The sequence below is a fragment of the Bufo gargarizans genome, chromosome 3 (genome assembly GCF_014858855.1).
Source record: "Bufo gargarizans isolate SCDJY-AF-19 chromosome 3, ASM1485885v1, whole genome shotgun sequence".
Lineage (NCBI taxonomy): Eukaryota > Metazoa > Chordata > Amphibia > Anura > Bufonidae > Bufo > Bufo gargarizans.
In genome coordinates, this window is record NC_058082.1 from 25626168 (window position 1) to 25637261 (window position 11094).

Sequence of the window (11094 nt, forward strand, 5' to 3'; positions counted from 1 at the left end):
TCTAACGAGGAAATGATGTAGAGTTTTTTTTTATAGATACGTGTTTAGAAATTACATTTTTGTTAGAAGGGGCAGGTTTTCAAGACCCCTCTATCAGATGAGAGGAACAGAAGGAATATTTTGTAATTTGACCAAAGCCAAATGACAAAGAGGTATTCTGGTTTTAAAGGGTTTCTACCACTTCGTTTTCACATAATTAGGTGTCAGACACTAGCGATCCGCTAGTGTCTGCTCTGCCAAAAAATCCTAATGTAATAGCTTTTGGGGCAGCCGTTTCGTTAAAAAAAAGAACTTATATTGATATGCTAATGACCCTCTAGGTGCTATGGGGGCGTCATTAGCACCTAGAGGATCGGTCTACCTTCACAAAATGCTGCCGCCCAGCGCGTCCCTTCAGCCCGCCCATCTCCTCCGGAATGCGATCAAGCGGACGAATTCTCGCGCATGTGCCGTGCGCGTCTGTATTCGGCTCATGCGCAGTGAATGTCCAACCGCTTCCCTGCTCAGAGATCTCCACTGCGCCTGTTCCTCGGAGCACTATGACGTCATCGGCGCAGGCGCAGTGGAGATCTCTGAGCAGGGAAGCGGTTGGACATTCACTGCGCATGAGCCTAATACAGACGCGCACGGCACATGCGCGAGAATTCGTCCGCTTGATCGCATTCCGGAGGAGATGGGCGGGCTGAAGGGACGCGCTGGGCGGCGGCATTTTGTGAAGGTAGACCGATCCTCTAGGTGCTAATGACGCCCCCATAGCACCTAGAGGGTCATTAGCATATCAATATAAGTTCTTTTTTTTAACGAAACGGCTGCCCCAAAAGCTATTACATTAGGATTGTTTGGCAGAGCAGACACTAGCGGATCGCTAGTGTCTGACACCTAATTATGTGAAAACGAAGTGGTAGAAACCCTTTAAAGATTACATTTATTTATTTAGAGAATAGGAGGTTGAACAATTTTCTAATATACGTCTATTTAAAATTTTTCTCACAGACCTTTATTATATCCACGTAGTAGCCTCTCCCTAAAAAAAATATTGTACAGCCCATATTAGTCCTGTAAAAGGCTTCCATAAGAGCGCTGGATAGGATTACACATGGCGTCAGTCATGTGACCCTCACAAGTATCATGTGACGTGGCTTTCGGTTAACTGCCCAGGTATCTAACGGGAATAGTATTCCATTGAGGAGCAGAACATACGGTATAAATACAGTATATAGATTATTACGACCTGCAGCAGTTCCTCAACCTATCTGTCAATGTGTGTTAGAAACAGATCTCTGTGTGTTTGTTTTTTTACACTAAACTTTATTAACAACATGACACCACCTACAGGCAGCCATTTTACAACATCACCTACAGACAGGCAGCCATGTAAATATGCAACAGGCACCTCCTCCAGGGCCCTTTAAGAGGAAAAAAAGTACTTGTTTTTGTGACCCCAGTTGCAGTGAAGCAACTAGGGCACAGGGTCCCTTTTAGTGATGTAGTAGATGGTACCCAGGTGTAGGAATGGCAGAGTGGTGTAAGGTGGCCTAAATGTCCCTTAATGTTGGTGCATGTGTCAGTACTCGTACCTGGATACGCTGGACCCTAGGCGTTGGCTCCAAAGCAATGAAAAGGGGGGTTGTTGATGAAGGGGATGAATAAATAAATTGAGTCCAGACCTTGTGATGAAGTTGACAACAGCTTTACTTTCCTTGAACGTTTTATACATCGTTGATACTCATTGATACATCTGTTGCTCTCTGGCTCTGCTGTGCTGACAGGATAGCTGTATAATTTAGTTTTCTCTGGGTGCTGCAACTTCTCTCTTGTAGTCTGACTATGAATTCTGCTAAACCAGGGAGTCTCTCTCTCTCTCCTGGCTCCTGAGGCTCTAAGCTTCTGCCTCCATATCCAGCTAAGCTGAAGGTGCTCCAGTTGGCCTGGGCAAGGCACGTCCAACAGGGACGTGTACCTGCTGAACACCCTCCCTTAGCAGAGGGTAAACTAGACCCTTCACCTAGCAGGGGGTAAGTTGAACTAACTCTCACTGGTCCCCACCCTTCCTGCAGCTAGTGGGACACGCCCACCACACCACAGAGGGGGGTGTTAGAATGGAAGGAAAGCTCCATTCTCTGTACCTGTAGCTCTGCCATTTTTGGCTGTCACCTACTGGTGAACCAGGCATATTACACTTGAACATAAACAGTTGCAAATTAAGAAATGCACATTATGAAGGACTTGGAAATAAATACACAGGATGACACTAGGTTAACCATAGGAGATAGTAGTTTGGTGCAGAAGTGGTAATGCCACTCTGGGGCGTTACATACTCCCTTACTTAAAAACCAAGCCGCCCTCGGCTTGTGCTTAGGGTATATGGGCTCTAAGGGTACCTTGGAAGTGCTGCATGAAAATACACGTACATAGACTGACATATAAGACGTCTACCTATGGGTTCCTGCCTGTGTGAGTAGGGTGTCTAACCACGGTTTTCCCTCTCGCAGTGAACCGACCAACCAAAAATACTGCACTAAGCGCTCAATACTCCACGACGTGGCCATAGTCGCATATGATGTGTGGGGGTGTTGTGTACTGTAATCCCTCCACATGCTATGATACGCCTGCAAATAGAAGGGTGGCTTCATTCTGTAATCCCTTCCTAGCACCAAGGCCTTATTATGCTTTACGGTTCGTCACCTTGATGTCTGAACAGGCTTTGTCTTGGCAACACACAAGGCCTTGAAACATATACACATAAGGAGGAGGAGGCAGTGCTCTCCAATCTCTTCAGACACATATTAGCAGTGGGTTACCCTTGACGGTGTTAGATCTGCTTGTGACTTACCACTTGGTTCCCCTTGTGATATGGTTCTGGATCTGACTCCAATAGTCAGTGATGTATTGTTGATGTATTGCTCCGAATGATATAAAATAATTGGCATACGTACGCCTTGAAAGAGATCACACACAGACTGTCACAGAGAAGTCAGTCAATGCAAGATGCTGCGTTTATTGAGATTACATGATATTTTATAGCAAAAAAGAGGAACTTTATGACTCGGCTAATTTGATGATCTAATTGTCACATTACTAAGTCCCATGACAAGGTATCACATTATCACTCCATACTTTAGCAATGTCAGCACTATGTCAGCAATTTCAATATCATAAAGTGTTTAGTAAGGGATTATTAAGGGAGCTGGCTGCTACTTCAGGGGCCATCTTGTTTGTTAAGCAAACTGTTAGATATAATACAAGCAAGTATACATTTGATACTAGATATATAGATATATGATTCCACAACAGTCCCCCCTTGTAGACTTGATTGTAGACTTGATTGTAGACTTTCCCTAAACCTAGCGAATCCCCTGGCATACCATTCGTATCCTCTTCACCCACAGTGGCGACAACTTATCCCTTGTGAATAAGTTCCCGATTGAGCGGACTTCTGGTAATACCCTGGGATTCATTTGTCCCTAATTTTCATCATCTCTTGGATCTTCAGGCTTGGGTGGAGGAGCTTCATCCGCGGGAGTTGGAGAAGGCGGGGGTGTCGGGAATGTAGGGGGTGTCGGGAATGCAGGGACGACATCCACATCTATTGCGGTGCTAGCCATTTGTTCATAGAGAAGTAGTATGGCTTCTTCAGCAGGCTTCTTTCTGTTGGTGATACGGTTAATGCAGGAAACAACAAATTTGATAAATATGTAGATTACCATCAATATTAGGGCTATCTGTAATATTCCCTGAATTATTCCCATCGTCCATCCACTAATTCCCTTGAACCAGTTACTGGGATTAAGGAATGAGAAAGTGTCAGACCACCATGTTGACTTATCTGCACTGTGAGACTCTAGCCATTCATCACGTATCTCACTCATCTTTTCCAAACCAGCTTTTACTTGTAGATTACCTTGTGGATCGATATAATGGCAGCATGCAGTACCTACTACCTGACACATACCTCCATCCCATCCTTTGCAGTGAAGTAGTCTAATACTAAAGTGTGTTGATTAGTGACTATGATGAGCTGATTCTGGACAACATTAGATGTATTCATCAGTTTCATAATTTCCCAAATCTGATCATCCAAGTAGTCGGTAGCCATTACTAGCTTGTCATATGTTTGTGTAAGCATAGGATAGATTAATAGAGTACTAAAGAACTTGTTGGCACCACTCATTTCCACAAGATGGGGTTTTCCATTTGGTCTAGGAATGTTATCTGCGGCTCTTTTATATAAGGTGTGTTTGGGGATAGCATTGACATTTAATTTTCCATGAGGCAGTGTAAAAGTGGCTGGTGTGAGCCTAGCAATTGTACATAAACCTTTGAAATCCGAAGGGAGCCATTTATATGCCCTGTGTCCACATACTAGGTATATATTTTTTGGGACCGAAACCACTGTGCTATTGAACAAACGAGTGATTAAGTGGGCTAGTTTGATACCTTCTGCCAGTTTTTGACCCTTTTCTTGACCCTCTGTGGTTTCACTAGTCATCCCTATTGTCAAGTCCTTTACACTGCGCCGGGCGCAGGCCAGATCACCACTTGCTTCAGCATATATACCAATGCACTGTACTGGACTGTCTGGGTTGGAATCATTACAGCCTGATCTGTTATGGGAACTGAAAACCATACCATGGGTTTGTACCTGTAGGCAGTAACAGTGGGTCCAATTTGGGAAGCAGGATACATTGCTCCACATATAGTCATTCCAGGGCATATTGCTATTCTGAGCTGAGGGTCCTGTTCTGTTTATCATTAGCCATGGGGACCCATCCCATGCTACTACTATTAGGGAAGCTTTTTATACAACACTTGATGATGTTTGACAAACTTATTGTCCCACCCGTCATCATCCATTTCCGCCGGGGGAGGAATGTATGCACTGGTGCTAGCAGATAAAAGAAAATCATTTTGTTATTTCTGAATCTGGCGGGTTCCTTATCCTTTTGCAGTGAGAGGCGTGGATCCAGGTGGATCTCCCTTCGAGCTTTACAGAAGTTGGAGTGGTCAGTAGTACTTGGTAAGGCCCCTCGAAGCGTGGTTCTAGGGTACTTCTGACGTGTTTCTTGACCACTACCCACTCTCCTGGTTTCAGAGTGTGGCTGCCTTCTAGGGAGTCAGGATCTGGAATGGAAGAAAAGACTTGTACATGGATGTTAGACAACTGTTTGCTCAAAGCTATCAATACTTTGCAACAGATTCATAATGCATTTGCAACTGTTGAGGGAAGTACAGCCCCATCCGGGGTCCCGATCTAAACAATATCTCATGTGGAGTCAGCTTATGGGGAGGTTTGGGAGTGTGTCTGACTGCAAAGAGTGCTATTGGTAAACACTGAACCCAATTGAGCCCTGTTTCCCTAGTCATTTTCAGCATTTTTGACTTTAATACCCCATTCAGTCTCTCGACTTTGCCGCTACTTTGGGGTCTGTAAGGGGTGTGGAATGCCAGGTGTGACCCTACCATCTTCCAGACCTCTTGGGTTAGGTTAGCAGTGAATGCTGGGCCCTGATCACTCTCAATGACCTCAGGTACCCCGTACCTACAGACAGTTTCCTGTATCAATTTTTTAGCAGTAGTTGTTGCTGTCTGATTCCTGACGGGGTAGGCTTCTGGCCACCCAGAGAACATGTCTACCACTACTAACACGTATTGAAACCCTTGGCACATTGGCATCTGGATATGATCAATCTGGATCCTCTGGAAGGGGTATAAGGCTTTTGGGAGACATTTTTTGGGCGTGGGCTCAGTCCTACCTGGATTGCATTGGGCACAGATTAAACATGACTGGACATATTTCACTAGTACAGGAGTGATTCCTGGGGCTACCCATATTTTATCGATGAGCTCTTTCATTATCGTCTTAGATTGATGAGTGGGTGTCCCAGGACGATGTCAGCTGTAGCGTTCAGGAGAGAACTAGCAGCATGAACGGCCCTGACACAGGAAGGGGTGGCTCTGGCTACAGGGTCTAGACGTTTTGAGAAGTAGCCTAGAGGTCTACTACGACCCCCATGGCTCTGGGTGAGAACTCCAGTGGCATGACCCTGACGTTCCATGACATAAAGGCGAAAGGGAAGCTGATAGTTAGGGATGCCAAGAGCTGGGGCAGTGACAATGATTTGTTTGAGAGATTGGAATGCTTTTATGGCTTCTGCAGTCATTTGGAAAGGAACAGTAGCAATACGGGGTATGCAATCAAATAGTGGCTGCATTAGAACGGATGCATCAGGGATCCATGGTCTACAGTATGAAATGAGTCCCAGAAAGGTTTGCAGTACTCTCTGGAGGCGTGGGAGGGGGGAGTGTACTGCAGTACCAGGTGCATAGTCCACTGTCTGCTGTGAGTCTTCCCCTGCATCTTCCTTTTGTTTCTCCCCATCCTCATCTTCCTGATCTACAGCACCACTACCTCCTACCATTATATGAGCTGGAGCTATGGGCTGACTGGGTAGCATGTAGGTGCCGTCAGGATTTACAAGTGGGTATATAGCAGTGACTTGTGGCATGACAGAAAGAGCAGGGTTTGGGGAGATTACAAGTCCAGCCTTGGGCGTTGGCTGAGGACAAGATGGCGTCACTGCTGGGACTGGTGAGACGTGCTGGGGGGCTAAAAGAGCATGATTATGTGGGCGTGGAGCACCACAGGCTAAGCACGTATCACGGGGGGCAGGGTTCTGCTGACCACAATGTGTACAAGTCCAACTTCCCCTTTTTCTTTCAGCTGCGCCACTGTTATAGGGCGGTGGCTGTTCCTGTACTAAGACTGGGCCAGGCCGATAGTAATGGAGTCCTGATTTTTCATCAAACATTGCTTCTCCTTTTGTCTGTTCAAATTCTTTGCTACAGTCCAGCCATACCCTGACTGTATCTATCAACTTATCATCATTCAATTTGCCTCTTTTCTCAGTCAACAATGTCTGCCACATAGCAGAACACAACACACCTCCTTTTGCAATACCATAATTCTTTTCTAACTTGCTTAGTCCTTTGACATAACCTTTTCCTCTCCGGTCCGCCACGTACTGTTCAGGTGAACAATAGCCCTTCGGGACACTATTTCGGTTACCCATCTTTTCAAAACAACACGTTCTGGAGCCTTCAACACTTTCTGGAGCCTTCAACACTTTCTGTCTCTGATAGTTGGATTAGCACAGACACTGACAAACAAACACCTTGAGCTTGAGATTAACACACCACTGGGTTATCAGCAAGCCGTCTCCTTCCCTTCTACTATTTCTTGGGGTTACACACCAGGGTTACCCCTCAATGTAGGCACTTTAGGAGACTTCTATTGTTCTGTCAGTCTATGCCTCTCCTTTCTCCCAGAGACCAGAGAAACCAACCATACACAAAAAAATAATAAAACACAATACATCAAGCTTATCAATACAATGGGGTTCTTACTTTCATGCCCCTGAGGATGCCTCACTGTCGGTGCACCCCTCCCTAGAACAAATATGTATCAATACAATACCATGGATATCTAGGCTATCTAGCTAACACAAGGTCACACACGAACCATTAGTATTTAACATAGTCAGAGGCAGTCCATAATGAGCAATAGTGATGTAAAACTTACTTGTGACGTACCAGACGTCCTCAGAGGCAGTCCATAATGAGCAATAGTGATGTAAAACTTGCTTGTGACGTACCAGACGTCCTCAGAGGCAGTCCACAAAAGCTAGATAAGTAAGGTGCTGACTATCTGGCTAACGGTATTACGTGAAGAGTCCCTTTAAGAGTGCATAATATCACATTGCAGCACCTGCAAAAGAATACACACAATGGGTACAATACTTAAACGTTGCTGAACCTGTAAAAAGGGTTAGTGCAAATATAGAAGGCAAATATATACTGCAATTAAATAGTGCAACAAAATCACATTAGAGTCTCTCCTTCCATGTTGGCGGATGAAATGCACCAAATGGGAATCAAATAGTGCAAACAGTTCCTTTGTAATCCACGGGAAATAATGTCATTATTTGTAATCCAAATGAGGTAGTGAAAGTCATTCGTAATCCACATAAGGTAATAATGGTATTTGTAATCCACGTAGGTAGGATGTAAAATAGCAGAACAGGTCATGAGAACCTTTTTGACAAAGGGGACTCCCAATTAACCTGAAAAGGGAGAAAAAAGGGAGTGTTCGCTGTTGAGCACAACTTGGAGGTAGTTCCAAAGAATGGGGTAACTGACAGTTGGGGGGGAGTCCTGACTAAACATGACCATCCTGGTGTGGACACAACGGGGGCAAGCTGAAACATAAAACAATGCCAACATTTCCTCACCCTTCAGGAGTAGTCTACACCGTGGCTCCCAGAAGTAATTGGTTCTTTTAAATGAACAATAGAGAAGAGTAGCTCTTCAAAGGAAGGACCTCAAATCCTCCTCGCTGCTACTACTGCTGCTGAGTTGAATGAGAGGTCTGTCCTGCCTCTGATAGCCCATCCTTGCAGCAACCGTTCTGACGACACCTGCTGTCGACTCTTGGTATGGTTCTGGTGGTTACGCTTCTCATCGCCGCTGTGACATTCTGCTTCACAGGGGGGTGACTCCTGCCATCACGAAGGGGTCCAGGATCTCCGGCTGCATAGGAGCTGGTAGACAGTTTTCTTCTCTGGGCGGTCTTAGGGGTAGTTCTGGCATGACTCTCCTCAACAGTGGCTCTGACTTCCACGCAGTGGTGTACATACAGGGGTCGCAGTTGCGACCGGGTCCGGCACGCCAGGGGCCGCGCAGCCATATCGCGCCGCTCAAGCTGCTTGCAAAATGTCCGTCATGCACCTCCTGCCCCGTCTTTCTGCTCCTTCCACTTTATGAATGAAGCAGGCAGGCGGGGCAGGAGGCGCATGACGGAGGGAGAGATGTCACGCTGCGCACAGGCAGCACAGCAGCAGAAGGGCGGGCAGCAGCGCTCTAGTTCGGCTGCCCAGTGCCGGCCATGTGAGGAGTGGTGGAGTGGTGAAGCAGCCACCGCTCAGGAGACTTGTGGAGCAAAATGTCCTGCAGCAGAATTAACTTCCAGAAGGTAGGAGCTGCCCCCGGTGTGTGCACAGCGCCGGGCACTGCACCGGCCCTGCCGCAAGTGTCCCTGCCTCCTCCCTTCCCCCCACTAATACATTACTTTACTAGAAGGTACTTATGGGGGATATATCTGTGGAGGGCACTTATGGGGGATATCTGTGTAGGGCACTTATGGGGGATATCTGTGTAGGGCACTTATGGGGGATATCTGTGGAGGGCACTTATGGGGGATATCTGTGGAGGGCACTTATGGGGGATATCTGTGGAGGGCACATATATAGCATAAGATGCTATATATGTGTCCTCCACAGATATCCCCCAAAAGTGCCCTCCACAGATATCCCCCATAAGTGCATCATCCACAGATATCCCCCATAAGTGCGTCATCCACAGATATCCCCCATAAGTGCATCATCCACAGATATCCCCCATAAGTGTGTCATCCACAGATATCCCCCATAAGTGCGTCATCCACAGATATCCCCCATAAGTGCGTCATCCACAGATCCCCCATAACAGTGCGTCATCCACAGATCCCCCCATAACAGTGCGTCATCCACAGATCCCCCAATAACAGTGCGTCATCCACAGATCCCCATAACAGTGCGTCATCCACAGATCCCCCATAATAGTGCGTCATCCACAGATCCCCCCATAACAGTGCGTCATCCACAGATCGCAGTACAGAAGGATTGCCATCCAAAATTGGCCTGTCCCGCACAAATCTATACTGTTGGGAGGCATGTTGGGTGAATGGTAGGGGAGGTAGTGGGGGAGGGGGGTGGAGGCAGGTTGTGGGGGGGGGGGGGGGTGGCGGCGGGGGAGCCCCATAGATAAGTTTTGCATCGGGGCCCCATGGAATGTGTGTACGCCACTGCTTCCACGGCAGCTGCTATGTCACCACCGTGGGGCTAAACACAATGGAGGCGCTGGACATACTTCCCAACTGCTGACTAATTGTTGGGGGTGCAGGCAGTCCCGGTATGAGAGGCTCTGGCTCCGGTTGGGGTTTGTCTCTGAAGTGCAGCAATCCCCCTGCGGTCTCCTGCAGGCAACGACGTGTCCAGCAGCTGCTGGGTCCTCCTGCCAGCAGTCCAGTGCTGACACTGGCACCAGGGGCCTCTCAAGAAGACTCACCCCCGCAGCAAAGGGGCCTTTAGAGGACCGCATCGGAGTATATTTGGCTTGCTCCCCTTTGTACAAACTATGTCAGGCCTGGAGCAGGTAAGGCCATTTAACAGAGCGCCGGTTAACAAACAACTCTGTCCCAGACTCATCGTCTTGTATAAATCCTGTGCCTCGTTCCACATTGAACCAGACGACTATCCAGTACTGGGTCGTGGGGCAGTGGCCGATCTAACAATAAGACCACCCAATGCTCAATGGTAGCGTAGGCCGTCACTTTTAGGGGGACTATCGGGTTAGGTGGGTCGTAGGCCTCGCTCTTTCTGGGCGGCTGAGTGGTAACTCCTGCCGCCTCCGCCGCGCCAGCCGTCACGGGGAACGAGGGTGACTCCTTCCCCGATCCACTTACGAGCTGCAACACCTGGATCTCCTTCATGTCATCGTACAGGGCAGGTCAGGCTTTGGAAGCACCATTTAGTTCTTCGTCTCACTGGCCATGTCAACTGGTGATGATGGAGGAGCTCTAGGGTTGAAGCTTCCACTTCCTCTCCTTGCACTGTAATATCGCTCTCTGTGGGCAGGGCTGAATTTTCCTGTTGTAGCTAGGGGCGTTCCTTTACTTTCCCGCTCTGACTGTACAGGAAGATGTTTCGCCATTACTGATAAAAATGGCGGATTAACCTTTCGGAGGCCAGCGCACACAGTTTTTCACCTGTCACTCCGCAGTAAATTCAATAAAGTCGTTTTTAAAGGTATTTTGTGGATTCTGTAGACATTATAATCCAAGGGCACACAGATTTATCCTGTTTGGATCCTGTTCGTAATGCCAAAATTGCAACGGGCGCCTCCCCCTAGGGCCCTTTAAGAGGAAAAAAGTACTTGTTTTCGTGACCTCAGTTGAGGTGAAGCAACAAGGGCACAGGGCCCCTTTTCGTTATGTAGTAG

The 11094-nt window shown here is 47.3% G+C and overlaps 2 long non-coding RNA genes across 2 annotated transcripts in view; both read right to left on the bottom strand.

Moving 5' to 3' along the window:
• The window catches only part of LOC122931029, a 39582-nt gene extending 36614 nt beyond the window's left edge, over nt 1-2968 (bottom strand). Inside the window, exon 1 of the long non-coding RNA XR_006388203.1 lies at nt 2834-2968. This is a non-coding gene — a long non-coding RNA (uncharacterized LOC122931029). The remainder of the gene's footprint in view (nt 1-2833) is intronic.
• A 2093-nt stretch (nt 2969-5061) lies between these two features.
• On the bottom strand, nt 5062-7951 carry LOC122931028. Its single transcript, XR_006388202.1, has 3 exons — nt 7883-7951; nt 7580-7765; nt 5062-5121 (listed from the first exon to the last, which is right to left on the bottom strand). It is a non-coding gene; the product is annotated as an uncharacterized LOC122931028 (long non-coding RNA).
• Nucleotides 7952-11094: the final 3143 nt, after the last annotated feature.